This window comes from Peromyscus maniculatus, chromosome 17 (assembly GCF_049852395.1).
Source record: "Peromyscus maniculatus bairdii isolate BWxNUB_F1_BW_parent chromosome 17, HU_Pman_BW_mat_3.1, whole genome shotgun sequence".
In the NCBI taxonomy this organism is placed as follows: Eukaryota; Metazoa; Chordata; class Mammalia; order Rodentia; family Cricetidae; genus Peromyscus; species Peromyscus maniculatus.
In genome coordinates this window covers 30,948,188-30,960,441 of record NC_134868.1, presented here as the reverse complement: position 1 = coordinate 30,960,441, position 12,254 = coordinate 30,948,188, and the positions used below count along the sequence as shown (strand labels likewise).

At 38.2% G+C, this 12,254-nt stretch overlaps 1 long non-coding RNA gene across 1 annotated transcript in view; it reads right to left on the bottom strand.

Moving 5' to 3' along the window:
* Positions 1-865: 865 nt before the first annotated feature.
* The window catches only part of LOC143269110 (uncharacterized), a 29,508-nt gene continuing 18,119 nt past the window's right edge, over positions 866-12,254 (bottom strand). Inside the window, exon 2 of the long non-coding RNA XR_013045470.1 lies at positions 866-1,268. This is a non-coding gene — a long non-coding RNA (uncharacterized LOC143269110). The remainder of the gene's footprint in view (positions 1,269-12,254) is intronic.

Genomic DNA, 12,254 nt, shown 5'->3' with positions numbered 1-12,254 from the left:
ATACAGCATGTAATGTACTTTTGTCAAATCCACCATCATGTACCACTCCATTCCTGAGGTACTTCCTCTCCCAACTTTATGTACTCTTTCCAAGGCCACTAAGTCCACTTAGTGTTGCCAGTATGTGCATAGGGCCATTCACTGAAGGATAGACAGCCTGTCAGGAAGCATATCCCTGAAGCAGGCTGCCATTCTTCCTTCCCTAGCAGCCATCAATTGTCAATAACATTTCCAATAGGTATGGAACTTTGCAAGACCCTCCATCACCCATGTGATACCGTGCATGTTTTCTGCTCCTGTGAGTCCATGTCTTGCACCAGCCTTGTAACATCTGGCAATTTTTTTTCTAGCACTGTCTCTAATATTCTTTCTGTATGCTATTCTGCTATGAGATCATCGCTGAGCCCTGGGGTGGAGGGAGTGTGCTATAGATGTCCCACTTAAAACTGAGCACTCCACAGTGTCTTATTGCTTGCACGCTGACCAGTTATAAATCTCTGTATTTCAGGTTTATTTCATTTACATAATAGTGGTCATTACTATTCCTGTGTGTTGGGTCCATGTATGTTTATGGTATGTGTGTGTATTTCTTCATTATATCTTTACAACTCCGAAGTGAGTTGGCTATTCTTTGTTTCTACTTTAAAAACTGAGAGACAGAATGAAGAATGTATCCTAGGAATACAGTGTTTGCTTATTATACCATGTACAAGGCCCTTCATTCAATCCCCACTACAAAACCTGGGCAAGGAAATATGAATGTCAATGACAGAGATAGGACTTGAACTTAAGACTGAAGCTGAATTTCCCATCTGGAATAAAAAGAGGCAACACTCTTTAAATAGCTATTAATAAATGTACATGGTTTTGCTTCATTTGCTATTTTTATGTTTATTTATATACTGCCTTCCTTTCTGAATAGTCTGTGTTTGCTTCTGACCCAACCGAATTACCGAAAGTCAGATCCTTGTGGATCCTGTGCTTTAGCAGTTTTTGTTAGATGATCTTTTCTAAGGTGTGGAGCAACATCCCTAAGCCCGATCATACATCCTGGGATCATCTTCGTTTGTTTCTTTCTGTGCCTCCATAGAAGGTCTTCTGCCTCCAAAGTTGTGTACAGGCTCATTCCTAGTCATGTAGCTCACTTTACTGGGGCAGACATCATTAGTTGCTGCTTCTTGGATGTCATTCAATGTAAATCCCTGTCTTTATTCTTATCAGATTTCACTGCTGTTGCTTCTTTGCACAGAACTCCTTGATTCCACATCCTAGGAAAACAACATATTTCAAAGCTATTTAGTTAACTTTGAGACATGAGAGTAAAAGGTATCCAACTGACTAAAAGCTATACTGGCACATGAGCTGTGTATTCCATCTGTTCTCAGCATGACTGTGTGAATGATTGTGCTACTTTTGCATACCCTAACCCCAAAGAACAGTACACATAAAGGTCCCACTAGTCATTTGCTTAGAATTTCTGTCATCAATATTTATTTAAAAGACTATAATACTAAATATAGCTACATTTATTGACTTACATAAGTATTCACAATATTATGCTAGATACTTATCAAAAATTATTTTCATATAAAATACTGGAGAGTATTGTAATTATCCCTTTTTTGTGTATTTGTTCTATTGTGAATTTTTGTGGTTGTTCTTGTTATTTTCCAACTACTGCTTAGAACTTAGTGTTTTGGTGCTAAACATTATTTCTATAAATTGTAGTGTCATGGTTTAACATATTTTCGCAAAATTCATAACATGTAGGTGCTGTTTTTCTGTGCACTTAGAGATGTGATTAACCCCCTCCTTTTTTCCTAAAACAATTACAGAACTTACTTGGGTAGATAAGGCAGTGTTAAATAATCCTCAAAGTGTGATATAAAACTTATGTAGCAGCTATTGCTTGTATGAAAAATAGATTCAATCAGTATTCTTATCCAGGATGACAGAGGGGGTTAGCCATCCTTAGCCATAAGATCTGAGTTGGAAGGAAATTATGCTGCTTGAGTACCAGATGGATGGCCCTGGAGGTAGCTGGAGCTTGAGGAAGAAGGATGAGTTATTGTCAAAGTAGGAACTATTTACCACAGAGAAAGATATTAAATGGACTTAAGAACATTGGAGTCAAATTTCCTCAGAAGCTAAGACATGTTCCCAAGAGGAATATACTGTTCAACTAAGGTGCTGACCCAGAGGTGCCATCCTTATCCCCATGGTGACACCCAGAGCTCACCTAAAAAAGCTCCCATGTTGCTGACTCCTGTAGCCACACTGGGTCTTTCTTTTCTGTTAGTAGTGATTACCCCTACTAACACATGGAATACAAACATATTCATGATATTATTTACCACTTAACTTTCGTCAAGTTGACTTCTAAATAGTCTTATAAAAGAATAATTCTGTTAACGTGCACTTACTATTTTATTGCCAATCACTAGTAATGTAATCCATCCCATAGCCCCTTGTAATGGGAATGAGATTTGTTTTGGTCATCACAAAGCACTGAGCACAGTTTTCCAAAGATGATTTACAGAACTAAATTTGACTGTTTCTTAAAAGTATGTACTTAATTACATCTGTACCAGAATACTGTTTGTCACAGGGAGGTCCTGAAAAAGAAATAGTTACAGACTTCAGTTATGTATCCACCTGTGACCCAATCAAGTTCCAGTGTGCATTTCCAATCCAATGGTCATACAGATGGCTCTGGTTTAACTCAATGGTCCACAAAATAAAATCAAAATCATGAATCTGGGAAAAGCACTGGTAAGGAGGAGGGGAAGGGGATAGTGATATAAAAGAGATAAGAGCTGACAGGCACAAAGAATTTTACAATAAGTATAAATTATTATTTGGACTCAAACGTTAAATGATGCTTATAGAAACTCCAAAAGTGAAAAATTACTTATATGGATAAAAGAATTGCTGGATAATTTATGTGGATAAAAGCCAATTGACGAGACACACATTGAAAGTACTAGATTGAGTATAATGCCTTTAAAATGATGGTTTCTATATGCCTTGCAATTTGAAAATTGTCCCAAATGGTACTCGACATTTTCCTACCTCTTTAATTTTCATTAGAACAAATCACCAGATGCAAAAACTGAGAGCATGGGATGCTGATGCTCATCTTTAAGTGTATATTGTTCTTTAACAACATTATTTGTATATAATTCATCTTGAGTAATCTCTCCCCCAGTTTGCTTATATTCTTCCAATCTCAATCAATGTTCTCTCTTCCCTACCAGTTGTGTATGTCACAGATATATTTTATTAATATAAACAATAACTTTAATGTAATGACCTTTTGTAAAGATAAATGTAGTCTCTTAAATGAACATTCCCCGAGTTCCAAATACTACATATCTAAAAACAAAATTAATTGAGCATCAGTCAGAACCCCAAGCAATTTTTTAGATACCAGAGATACATTACATAAGAAAAGATGCTCTTGTCTGAATTACACTAGTTCAATTCATTTATTCTTTCATTGATGCTTATTGAATGATGATTACAAGCCAAGATCTAAGATATCCCTAGGAACATAGAAAATGCAACATTATTCAGAATTATGTAGCACATTAAGCTACATAATCAACACAAACATAATATCATAGTATGTCTATTCTATGATAGGTATAAGTATGAAGCTGGAGACACACAAGAACTAGATCTCATTTTTATTTTGGCAGAAATATAAGGGAAGATGGGATTCCTGAAAGATCTGATGTTTAGGCTGCCATAAGAAATAGCAGGAAGATTTACCCTTGGAAACAACAGAGAGGGTGGAGTTGGTAGTTGAGTGTAAAAGGTAAATCCAGAACAATTCTATGGCATGTGCAATGGCAAATACTGAAAAAACAGTATGAACAATTAATAAAAATGAAAGTAACTGGGGGTGAAGAGATGGCCAAAAAGTTAAGAGTACGTATTGCCTTTGCAGATGACCTGGATTCAGTTCCCAGCACCTTATGGTGGCTCACAGCCATCGGTAACTCCAGTTCTAGGAGATCAGAAGCCTTCTTCTTCCCTCCACTGGCATTGGTAAAGTAATGCATGTGGTACACAAACATACATGTGAGCAAAACGCTTATATACATAAAATAAAATACATAGCTCTACAAAATATCTTTAAAAAGTGAAACTAGATCAATATGCCTGGATGAGAGAAAAACAGAAGACTGGTATCAGAAAGTGGTACTGCAGGGTATAATGTAGTGACCAGAATACAAAGAGTGGTGTGTATTTGTTGAACAAAGTGAACATATTCTACTAGAAGCTGACTGTCTCTGTGCACTAAACTTCAATAAATTACAGTGCATGGTTATACACAAATGCGTATATTCTCCTAAGTTCCACAAATATTTATATGCAACTTTTGTGTTCAAGATATTGCACCACATGCTGTAGGAAAAGAAATTATGTTTGCTTGTCTTTCTGAATAATTTAATTTTTAATTAAAATATAATCCTATCATTTCCCTTCTCTCTCTCTCCCCGCTCCAACATCTGCCCTGTCCTACACCTTTCTTTTCAAATTCAGTCTTTTATTCTCTAATTATTATTGTTACTCATATATATGAATCAATATAAAAATGAAACTTCTTAGTCCACTTAATATAGAGTGCAATTTATTTTAGGGCTGACCAGTTGGGATTGGATAAACCATTTAGGAGGCTCATCTCTAGAGAAGACTAATTTTCCCTCTCTTAGCAATTCTGAATTGTCTGTCTTGTCCTCAGGAAACATATAGTTTATGAGTACATGTACTAATAATACAAATGATACCTTAGTAATAGAATATAGTCATGTATAGTAACAGAATACAGTCAAAGTCCAAAGAAGATGTTCACCCCACATGATAGTGAGGGAAAGAAAACATGAGAACTGCATTTGAGTCAATATGTAAGGAAAAGTTTTAATAGTGATCTCAAGGTGAAAAAAATTGTCAGTGGTATAATCATCATAATCAGTAATGATAAAGTTAAAAAATGTTGAAATCAAAGACAGACGTAGTGTTTCTGCTTGAGTATGCAACATGTGCTGTAGCTGGTCCACATCTCCTGTTCTCTGACATCAGGCCAGCCTTTTCATAGTCAGCTCCTTCTGATTCAGATCTCCTCTCAGCTCAAATTTCTGCTATAGAGAAGTCTTCCCACTTACCCATATGAAATACACAATTCTCTCCTCCTTTATCTGATCTTATTGTTTTTTGTTCAATACTGACAACTCTGTCATCAATGTCTGTCTGAAACATAAACAGAGATGGAAGATGCTCTAGTGTATAGTATACTATCAGTTGTCTCTTGTTGCCTATTCATGGAGTGATTAAATAGAAAAGTGAAGTGGAGAAAGCAGTTTGAGGCCACAGCACAGAGAGAAAATATGTGAAGCAAATAAAGCCACTAAGGCTATCTTGGTGGTGGGGGCAGAAGAGGAGGGGCTTTGTTTAATAATGACTTAAGTAGAGTCTTATTTGTGGTAGGCATTAGGAGGGTAAATTCAAGAATGAAAGAACCTGATGGAAGAAATTCCAGAAGCTATTGCATTACTGCCAGTAAAATGATTTTGAGTCATAATTTGATAAGTATGAATATAGATGTTGTCATATTAGAATTAGGAAGACAGGAATTGTCAGATTCAGCAACTGACTGAACATTCAGGCCAAAAAAGAATCCAAATGAATTTCAATTATCCGGAATAATAAGTGAAGAAACAGTAATTTCACGGGTATTGTGAGTTTACAATGCTGGAAGACGTTGTAAAAGATCATCTATGGCATCCAGCAGAGAGGTCAGGCATAGACTTGTCTGTGTCTGTCAGCTGATTTGTGGAGATGAATCGAGACTTTCCACCTAGAGTCATATCCTTGATATGAGAATGTCTCAAAAGTGGTCAGAAATTCAACAAAACTCATGATTCTATGCCCTGAGGAACATCTTCCCCATATCATTTTCTTTTCTTTTTTGCAGGTGACAGTGAATTCTAATGTAGTTATGCTCAAAATGTACAATTTGGCATCACACACATTAGAAAGGCCAAACAGTTTGCTCTGGGTCAATAGCTAGTATGCAGATGTTTGCAGATGTGACTATTGCTACATTAGACTCTAGCTCTTCAAACTATCCATTTACAAAAGTAAAAGAACGGAGAAGGGAAGGGAGGGAAGATAGCAAGGACATGTTTTAAGAATGGAGATCAGAAGCTGGGCAGTGGTACCACACACCTTTAATTCCAGCACTCAGGTGTTGGAGGCCAGCCAGGTCTACAGAGCATGTTCCAGTAAAGGCAACAAAACAGAGAAACCCTGTTTCAGAAAAAAAAAAAAAAAAAGAATGGAGATCAGGTATTTCACATTCTGAAAGTAAATAAAATAAATAAATGAAAATAAGAGGAAAATTAGTACCTGTGATAATTAAAATTCCATTAATAACCTTTGAGAAAACTAATATAAAGTAATAGTAAAACATATATCTTATACATAGCAATTATTACTTATATAAACAGAGGTCCTTAGGAAGAAAAGCTGAAAACTAGTGTTTAAAATATTTACTTCAGACTCACAATGACTTATTCCAGTTTTTCACATTAAGATATGTTAATCAAACTGTAGTTGAAAATCTTGTGATGCTGTATTGCTCTTCATTTTGCTGTATGTACTTCTGCCTTGACATCTGCCCATCTCCTTGTGGTTCCTTCTTGGTCTTATCAGTGTACTTGTTTCACAAAGAGCTGACAGACTCAGGAAGACTCTCTCTCTTGTCCAAAAGGGAGTTCTCTTGTCCAACTCTTTGGTCCAGAAGGGAAGTCAGGGGCAAGCTCTGGTCCAGAATGGCAGTCGGGGACAGGCTGGGAGCTGGGGGCCGGTCTCTAAGTCTCAGGAAGTGGCTGGGGTCTTGGGCAGATGGGCGTGGGAGCAGGGCGCGGAGATTGCAGGGGCTTGGGGGAGGGCTGGAAAGGGGGATCCCTCCCGGAGTGGCTGGTGCCCAGGGATGGGGTCCGGGCTGGACCCAGGCACTCACCTCTGGTCCAGAAGGGAAGTCGGGGGCAGGCTGGGAGCAGGGAACCGGTCTCTAAGTCTCAGGAAGTGGCTGGGGTCTCCGGCAGATGGGCGTGGGGGCAGGGCGCGGAGACTGCAGGGGCTGTCGGGGGGCTTGGAAAAGGGGATCCCTCCCGGTGGGGCTAGAAGGGGAGCTGCCCGGTGGCCAGAACCCAGCGCCAAGCTGTGCAGGCCTCCCCGGAGTGGCTGGTGCCCAGGGATGGGGTCCGGGCTGGACCCGGGTACTCACCAGAACCTAGCTCGCCTCCAACATCTAGACCTGAACACCAAAAATTGGAAGAAGCAGAAGAAAGTAGCCTTATGAGTAACTTCATGAAGAAGGTAGAGGCTTGTGTAGAGGAAAAGACAAAAAAATTGGAAGAACGCTGTAAACAACTAGAGGAAAGGGCAAACAAATTAGAAGAAAACAATAAAGCCCTCCAAGAAAACAATAAAGTCCTGGAAGAAAACATTAAAGTCCTGGAAGAAAACAATAAAGCACTGAAAGAAAATCATGAAAAAGCAATGAAACAAACAAAGGAAACAGTCCAAGAACTGAAAAGGGAAATTGAAAAAATAAAAAAGACACAAACAGAGGGAATGCTGGAAATAGAAAACCTGAGTAAAAGATCAGGAACTTCGGATGCAAGTATAACCAACAGAATGCAAGAGATGGAAGAGAGGATTTCTGGCATTGAAGATACAGTAGAAGAAATAGTTCCATCAGTCGAAGGAAACACTAAAGCCAACAAAGTCATGAACCAAAATGTCCAAGAAATCTGGGACACCATAAAAAGACCAAACCTACGAATTATAGGGATAGAAGAAGGTGAAGAATACCAACTCAAAGGCACAGAAAATATATTCAACAAAATTATAGAAGAAAACTTTCCCAACTTAAAGAAGGAAATGCCTATGAAGATACAAGAAGCCTATAGAACACCAAACAGACTAGACCCCCCAAAAAAGTCCCCTCGACACATAATAATTAAACAACTAAATGTACAGAATAAAGAAAGAATATTAAGAGCAGCCAAGGAAAAAGGCCAAGTGACCTATAAAGGTAAACCCATCAGAATAACACCCGATTTCTCAATGGAGACTTTGAAAGCCAGAAGGACCTGGACAGATGTAATGCAGACACTAAGAGACCATGGATGTCAGCCCAGACTAATATACCCAGCAAAACTTTCAATCATCATAGACGGAAGGAACAAGACATTCGAAGACAAAGCCAGATTTAAACAATACCTATCCACAAACCCAGCCCTACAGAAAGCACTAGAAGGAAAATTCCAACCGAGGGAAGTCAGATACACACTTGAAAACACAGGCAATAGATAAAGCCACAACAGTAAACCCCAAAGAAGAGAAGTACACACACACTACCACCAAAAATAACAGGGATGAAGAATCACTGGTCATTAATATCCCTTAATATCAACGGACTTAATTCACCTATAAAAAGACATAGACTTACAGAATGGATACGAAAGCAGGACCCATCTTTCTGCTGCATACAAGAAACACATCTCAAATTCAAAGATAGACACTACCTAAGAATAAAAGGCTGGGAAAAGACTTTTCAATCAAATGGTCTTAAGAAACAAGCAGGGGTAGCCATCCTGATATCCAACAAAATAGACTTCAAACTAAAATCAATCAAAAGAGATCAAGAAGGACATTACATCCTCGTCACAGGAAAGATCCACCAAGATGAAGTTTCAATTCTGAACATATATGCCCCAAACACAAGGGCACCCACATATGTAAAAGAAACATTACTAAAGCTTAAACCACATATAAAACCCCACACATTAATAGTGGGAGATCTCAACACCCCACTTTCACCACTGGACAGATCTCCCAAATCGAAACTTAACAGAGAAATAAAGGACTTAACCGATGTCATGACCCAATTGGACCTAATAGATATCTACAGAACATTCCATCCTAACAAGAAAGAATATACTTTCTTCTCAGCACCCCATGGAACTTTCTCTAAAATCGACCACATACTTGGCCACAAAGCAAATCTCAACAGATACAAAACAATCAGAATAACCTCCTGTGTTCTATCAGATCACCATGGTTTAAAGCTAGATTTCAACAACAACAAAAACTACAGAAAACCTACAACCTCATGGAAACTGAATAATGCTCAACTGAATCACCAATGGGTTAAGGAAGAAATAAAGAAAGAAATTAAAGACTTCCTAGAGATCAATGAAAATGAAGACACCACATACCCAAACTTATGGGACACTATGAAAGCAGTGTTAAGAGGGAAATTCATAGCACTAAATGCCCACATAAAGAAGTTGGAGAAATCGCACACTAGTGAATTAACAGCACATCTGAAAGCTCTAGAACAAGAAGAAGCAAAGTCTCCCAGGAAGAATAGACGCCAGGAAATTATCAAAGTGAGAGGTGAAATTAATAAATTAGAAACTAAGAGAATAATACAAAAAAATTAATGAAACAAAGAGTTGGTTCTTTGAGAAAATCAACAAGATAGACAAGCCCTTATCCAAACTAACCAAAAGACAGAGAGAGAGAATCCAAATCAACAAAATCAGAAATGAAAAGGGGGACATAACAACAGACATTGAGGAAATCCAGAGAATTATAAGGTCATATTTCAAAAACCTCTACTCCACAAAACTGGAAAACCTAAAAGAAATGGACATTTTTCTGGATAGATACCACATACCTAAGTTTAATCAAGACCAGATAAACTATTTAAATAGTCCAATAACCCCTAAGGAAATAGAAACAGTCATTAAAGGTCTCCCAACCAAAAAAAGCCCAGGACCAGATGGTTTCAGCGCAGAATTCTACCAGATCTTCAAAGAAGAGTTAATACCAATACTCTCTAAATTGTTCCACATAATAGAAACAGAAGGAACATTACCAAACTCCTTCTATGAGGCTACAATTACCCTGATTCCTAAACCAAACAAGGATGCAACAAAGAAAGAGAACTACAGACCGATCTCCCTCATGAACATTGATGCAAAAATACTCAATAAAATACTGGCAAACAGACTCCAAGAACACATCAGAACAATTATCCACCATAATCAAGTAGGCTTCATCCCAGGGATGCAAGGGTGGTTCAACATATGAAAGTCCATCAATGTAATACACCATATAAACAAACTCAAAGAAAAAAACCACATGATCATCTCACTAGATGCAGAAAAGGCATTTGACAAAATCCAACACCCCTTCATGATAAAAGTCTTGGAGCGATCAGGAATACAGGGAACATACCTAAACATAATAAAGGCAATATATAGCAAACCAACAGCCAACATCAAATTAAATGGAGAGAAACTCAAAGCAATTCCACTAAAATCAGGAACGAGACAAGGCTGTCCACTCTCCCCATACTTATTCAATATAGTACTTGAAGTTCTAGCCAGAGCAATAAGACAACATAAGGAGATTAAGGGGATTCAAATTGGAAAGGAAGAAGTCAAGCTTTCCCTATTTGCAGACGACATGATAGTATACTTGAGTGACCCCAAAGATTCCACCCAGGAATTGATAAAGCTTATAAACACCTTCAGCAACATAGCAGGATACAAGATCAACTCAAAAAAATCAGTAGCCCTCCTATATACAATGGACAAAGAAGCTGAGAAGGCAATTAGAGATACATCACCCTTTACAATAGCCAAAAATGACATAAAATACCTTGGGGTAACACTAACCAAGCAAGTGAAGGACCTATATGACAAGAACTTTAAGTCCCTGAAAAAAGAAATTGAAGAAGATCTCAGAAAATGGAAAGATCTCCCATGCTCATGGATAGGCAGGGTTAACATAGTAAAAATGGCAATCTTACCAAAAGCAATTTACAGGTTCAATGCAATCCCCATCAAAATACCAACACAATTCTTCACAGATCTGGAAAGAACAATACTCAACTTCATATGGAAAAACAAAAAACCCAGGATAGCTAAAAGAAACCTGTACAATAAAACAACTTCTGGAGGCATCACAATCCCCGACTTCAAGCTCTACTATAGAGCTACAGTAATAAAAACAGCCTGGTATTGGCATAAAAACTGACATGTGGACCAATGGAATCGAATTGAAGACCCTGACATTAACCCACACACCTATGGACATATAATTTTTGACAAAGAAGCCAAAAGTGTACAATGGAAAAAAGAAAGCATCTTCAACAAATGGTGCTGGCATAACTGGATATCAGCATGTAGAAGGCTGCAAATAGATCCATATCTGTCACCGTGCACAAAACTTAAGTCCAAGTGGATCAAAGACCTCAACATAAATCCAGCTACTCTGAACCTGCTAGAAGAGAAAGTAGGAAATAGTCTTGAACGCATTGGCATAGGAGATCACTTCCTAAATATAACACCAGTAGCGCAGACACTGAGACAAACAATCAATCAATGGGACCTCTTGAAACTGAGAAGCTTTTGTAGAGCAAAGGATACGGTCAACAAGGCAAAGCGACAGCCTACAGAATGGGAAAAGATCTTCACCAACCCCACATCTGACAGAGGACTGATATCCAGAATATATAAGGAACTCAAGAAATTAGACATCAAAAGGACCAACAGTACAATTGAGAAATGGGCTTTAGAACTAAACAGAGAATTCTCAACAGAGGAATCCCAAATGGCTGAAAGACATTTAAGGAATTGCTCAACTTCCCTAATCATCAGGGAAATGCAAATCAAAACAACTCTGAGATACCACCTTACGCCTGTCAGAGTGGCTAAGATCAAAAAACACTGAAGACACTTTATGCTGGAGAGGATGTGGAACTAGGGGAACTCTCCTCCACTGCTGGTGGGAATGCAAGCTTGTACAACCACTTTGGAAATCAATATGGCGCTTTCTTAGAAAATTGGGAATCAATCTCCCCCAAGATCCAGCTATACCACTCCTGGGCATATACCCAAGAAATGCTCAATCATACCACAAGAGCACTTGCTCAGCTATGTTCATATCAGCATTGTTTGTAATAGCCAAAACCTGGAAACAACCTAGATGCCCTTCAACTGAAGAATGGATAAATAAATTGTGGCACATATACACAATGGAATACTACTCAGCAGAGAAAAACAATGACATCACACGGTTTGCAGGCAAATGGATGGATCTAGAAAAAATCATCCTGAGTGAGGTAACCCAGACTCAGAAAGACAAATATGGTATGTACTCAC